Source organism: Pristiophorus japonicus, chromosome 1 (assembly GCF_044704955.1).
Source record: "Pristiophorus japonicus isolate sPriJap1 chromosome 1, sPriJap1.hap1, whole genome shotgun sequence".
In the NCBI taxonomy this organism is placed as follows: domain Eukaryota; kingdom Metazoa; phylum Chordata; class Chondrichthyes; family Pristiophoridae; genus Pristiophorus; species Pristiophorus japonicus.
The window spans coordinates 442,164,563-442,169,425 of NC_091977.1; the positions used below are offsets into that span (position 1 = coordinate 442,164,563).

Genomic DNA, 4,863 nt, shown 5'->3' on the forward strand with positions numbered 1-4,863 from the left:
GGGAGAGGGAAGCGGGGGGGGGGGGAGAGGGAAGCGGGGGGGGGGGGGAAGCGGGGGGGGGGGAGAGGGAAGCGGGGGGGGGAGAGGGAAGCGGGGGGGGGGGAAGAGGGAAGCGGGGGGGGAAGAGGGAAGCGGGGGGGAAGAGGGAAGCGGGGGGGAAGAGGGAAGCGGGGGGGGAAGAGGGAAGCGGGGGGGAAGAGGGAAGCGGGGGGGGAAGAGGGAAGCGGGGGGGAAGAGGGAAGCGGGGGGGAAGAGGGAAGCGGGGGGGGAAGAGGGAAGCGGGGGGGAAGAGGAAAGCGGGGGGGAAGAGGAAAGCGGGGGGGGGGAAGAGGAAAGCGGGGGGGGGGGGAAAGAGGAAAGCGGGGGGGGGGAAGAGGAAAGCGGGGGGGGGGGAAGAGGAAAGCGGGGGGGGAAGAGGAAAGCGGGGGGGGAAGAGGAAAGCGGGGGGGGGAAGAGGAAAGCGGGGGGGGAAGAGGGAAGCGGGGGGGAAGAGGGAAGCGGGGGGGAAGAGGGAAGCGGGGGGGAAGAGGGAAGCGGGGGGGGAAGAGGGAAGCGGGGGGGGAAGAGGGAAGCGGGGGGGGAAGAGGGAAGCGGGGGGGGAAGAGGGAAGCGGGGGGGGGGAGGGAAGCGGGGGGGGGGGAGGGAAGCGGGGGGCGGGAGAGGGAAGCGGGGGGCGGGAGAGGGAAGCGGGGGGGGGAAGAGGGAAGCGGGGGGGGGGAAGAGGGAAGCAGGGGGGGGAAGAGGGAAGCGGGGGGGGAAGAGGGAAGCGGGGGGGGGAAGAGGGAAGCGGGGGGGGGGAGAGGGAAGCGGGGGGGGAAGAGGGAAGCAGGGGGGGGAAGAGGGAAGCGGGGGGGGAAGAGGGAAGCGGGGGGGAAGAGGGAAGCGGGGGGGAAGAGGGAAGCGGGGGGGAAGAGGGAAGCGGGGGGAAGAGGGAAGCGGGGGGGGAAGAGGGAAGCGGGGGGAAGAGGGAAGCGGGGGGGAAGAGGGAAGCGGGGGGGAAGAGGAAGCGGGGGGGAAGAGGAAAGCGGGGGGGAAGAGGAAAGCGGGGGGGGGGGAAGAGGAAAGCGGGGGGGGGGGGGAAGAGGAAAGCGGGGGGGGGGAAGAGGAAAGCGGGGGGGGGGGAAGAGGAAAGCGGGGGGGGAAGAGGAAAGCGGGGGGGGAAGAGGAAAGCGGGGGGGGGGAAGAGGAAAGCGGGGGGGGAAGAGGGAAGCGGGGGGGAAGAGGGAAGCGGGGGGAAGAGGGAAGCGGGGGGGAAGAGGGAAGCGGGGGGGGAAGAGGGAAGCGGGGGGGGAAGAGGGAAGCGGGGGGGGAAGAGGGAAGCGGGGGGGGAAGAGGGAAGCGGGGGGGGGGAGGGAAGCGGGGGGGGGGAGGGAAGCGGGGGGCGGGAGAGGGAAGCGGGGGGCGGGAGAGGGAAGCGGGGGGGGGAAGAGGGAAGCGGGGGGGGGAAGAGGGAAGCGGGGGGGGGGAGAGAGGGAAGCGGGGGGAGGGGAGAGGGAAGCGGGGGGGGGGAGAGGGAAGCGGGGGGGGGGAGAGGGAAGCGGGGGGGGGGAGGGAAGCGGGGGGGGGGAGGGAAGCGGGGGGGGAGAGGGAAGCGGGGGGGGGGGGAGGGAAGCGGGGGGGGGAGAGGGAAGCGGGGGGGGGAGAGGGAAGCGGGGGGGGGGAGAGGGAAGCGGGGGGGGGAGAGGGAAGCGGGGGGGGGGGGAGAGGGAAGCAGGGGGGGGGAGAGGGAAGCGGGGGGGGGGAAGAGGGAAGCGGGGGGGGAAGAGGGAAGCGGGGGGGGGAAGAGGGAAGCGGGGGGGGGAAGAGGGAAGCGGGGGGGGGGGGGGGAGAGGGAAGGGGGGGGGGAGAGGGAAGCGGGGGGGGGAAGAGGGAAGCGGGGGGGGGGGGAGAGGGAAGCGGGGGGGGGGGGAGAGGGAAGCGGGGGGGGGGGGAGGGAAGCGGGGGGGGGGGGGAGAGGGAAGCGGGGGGGGGAGAGGGAAGCGGGGGGGGGGGAGAGGGAAGCGGGGGGGGGGGAGAGAGGGAAGCGGGGGGGGAGAGGGAAGCGGGGGGGGGGAAGAGGGAAGCGGGGGGGGGGGGAGAGGGAAGCGGGGGGGGGGAGAGGGAAGCGGGGGGGGGGGGAGGGGAAGCGGGGGGGGGGAGGGAAGCGGGGGGGGGGAGAGGGAAGCGGGGGGGGGGGGAGAGGGAAGCGGGGGGGGGGGGAGAGGGAAGCAGGGGGGGGGGGGGAGAGGGAAGCGGGGGGGGGGGGAGAGGGAAGCGGGGGGGGGGAGAGGGAAGCGGGGGGGGGGAGAGGGAAGCGGGGGGGGGGAGAGGGAAGCGGGGGGGGGGGGGGAGGGAAGCGGGGGGGGGGGGGAGGGAAGCGGGGGGGGGGGAGGGAAGCGGGGGGGGGAGAGGGAAGCGGGGGGGGGGAGAGGGAAGCGGGGGGGGGAGAGGGAAGCGGGGGGGGGAGAGGGAAGCGGGGGGGGGAGAGGGAAGCGGGAGGGGAGAGGGAAGCGGGGGGGGGAGAGGGAAGCGGGGGGGGGGGGGAGAGGGAAGCGGGGGGGGGAGAGGGAAGCGGGGGGGGAGAGGGAAGCGGGGGGGGAGAGGGAAGCGGGGGGGGAGAGGGAAGCGGGGGGGAGAGGGAAGCGGGGGGGAGAGGGAAGCGGGGGGGGAGAGGGAAGCAGGGGAGAGGGAAGCGGGGGGGGGGGGGAGAGGGAAGCGGGGGGGCGGGAGAGGAAGCGGGGGGGGGGAGAGGGAAGCGGGGGGGGGGGAGAGGGAAGCGGGGGGGGGGGGAGAGGGAAGCGGGGGGGGGGGGGGAGAGAGGGAAGCGGGGGGGGGGGGGGAGAGGGAAGCGGGGGGGGAGAGGGAAGCGGGAGGGGGGAGAGGGAAGCGGGGGGGGGAGAGGGAAGCGGGCGGGGGAGAGGGAAGCGGGGAGAGGGAAGCGGGGGGGGGGGAGAGGGAAGCGGGGGGGGGGGGAGAGGGAAGCGGGGGGGGGGGAGAGGGAAGCGGGCGGGGGGAGAGGGAAGCGGGGGGGGGGGGGGGAGAGGGAAGCGGGGGGGGGGGGGAGAGGGAAGCGGGGGGGGGGGGGGAGAGGGAAGCGGGGGGGGGGGGAGAGGGAAGCGGGGGGGGAGGAGAGGGAAGCGGGGGGGGGGGAGAGGGAAGCAGGGGGGGAGAGGGAAGCGGGGGGGGGAGAGGGAAGCGGGGGGGGGAGAGGGAAGCGGGGGGGGGAGAGGGAAGCAGGGGGGGGAGAGGGAAGCAGGGGGGGGGGAGAGGGAAGCAGGGGGGGGGGGGAGAGGGAAGCAGGGGGGGGAGAGGGAAGCAGGGGGGGGGAGAGGGAAGCAGGGGGGGGGGAGAGGGAAGCAGGGGGGGGGGAGAGGGAAGCAGGGGGGGGGGAGAGGGAAGCAGGGGGGGGGGGGAGAGGGAAGCAGGGGGGGGGGAGAGGGAAGCAGGGGGGGGGGGGAGAGGGAAGCAGGGGGGGGGGGAGAGGGAAGCAGGGGGGGGGGAGAGGGAAGCAGGGGGGGGGGAGAGGGAAGCAGGGGGGGGGGAGAGGGAAGCAGGGGGGGGGGGAGAGGGAAGCAGGGGGGGGGGGAGAGGGAAGCGGGGGGGGGGGGAGAGGGAAGCGGGGGGGGGGGGGGGAGAGGAAAGCGGGGGGGGGAAGAGGGGGAAGCGGGGGGGGGAGAGGGGGAAGCGGGGGGGGGAGAGGGGGAAGCGGGGGGGGAGAGGGGGAAGCGGGGGGGGAGAGGGGGAAGCGGGGGGGGGGAGAGGGGGAAGCGGGGGGGGGAGAGGGGGGAGAGGGGGAAGCGGGGGGGGGAGAGGGGGAAGCGGGGGGGGGAGAGGGGGAAGCGGGGGGGGGAGAGGGGGAAGCGGGGGGGGGGAGAGGGAAGCGGGGGGGGAAGGAGAGGGAAGCGGGGGGGGGGGGGAAGAGGGAAGCGGGGGGGGGGGGAAGAGGGAAGCGGGGGGGGGGGGGGGAAGAGGGAAGCGGGGGGGGGGGAAAGCGGGGGGGGGGGGGGGGGAAAGCGGGGGGGGGGGGGGGAAAGGGGGAAAGCGGGGGGGGGGGGGGGGGGAAAGCGGGAAGGGGGGGCGCGCGGTCACGGGCCCCGCCCCAGCCGGTTCCGGCCGGCCCCTGTAGCACGGACTGAACCCGCCGCTCCGGTCTAACTCGAGCCCCAGCTCACCTTCTCACCACTCGATACTCCGTCTTCACACCCGAATCACCTCGACAACTCGTTCTGAGCCGGGAGTGCGGAACGGCCCCGCGGCCATCGCCTCTCCCCCCGCCAGCTTCACACAGCGAGCGGAGAGCGAACAACCAAATCAAACCGCACGCTCCGGGCCTCGACACTACATCGTCGTCCCACCGGCCGCGGCTTCACTCACAACGCGCTGCAAGATGGCGTCACTTCTGGAAGGGGAGGAGGAGGGAGCGCCGGCTCCACAGCGCCCCCGCCGGCCCAGGCCCGTACCGGCCCATACCTCCTCTGCCGGCTCGACACCGCCCCCTGCATCACCACACCTTATTCTTCTTCGGCAGTCCCCCGGAGTCGAGGATGACTTGCTTCCACACTAATCTGAGTTTTCAGATGACTGAAGAGCCCAATGCGGGATCGACAGTCTCTGTCACAGGTGGGGCAGACGGTCGGTGGGTGGGTGGGGTGCTTGGGTTGCCGTGTCCTCCTTCCACTTGGCTTCCTCGTGCTCCCAGCAAAGAAACTTGAGGTGATCGTCGCCTTTTCGGATGCTTCTCCTCCGTGTTGAGCAGTCTTGGGCCAGGGATTCTCAGTTGTCGGTGTGGCTGTTGCACTTTTTCAAATAGGCTTTGAGGGTGTTCTTGAAGATTTTCCTCTGCCCACCAGGGACTCGCTTGCCGTGTCGGAGCTCTGAGTATAG

General features: G+C 74.9%; 1 protein-coding gene across 1 annotated transcript in view; it reads right to left on the reverse strand.

Annotated features, from left to right (window-relative positions):
* Positions 1–4,370, reverse strand: part of yes1 (YES proto-oncogene 1, Src family tyrosine kinase) — a 71,644-nt gene extending 67,274 nt beyond the window's left edge. Inside the window, exon 1 of the mRNA XM_070893017.1 lies at positions 4,152–4,370. The gene's annotated coding sequence lies outside the window, so the exon portion shown is untranslated. The remainder of the gene's footprint in view (positions 1–4,151) is intronic.
* Between the last annotated feature and the right edge of the window lie 493 nt (positions 4,371–4,863).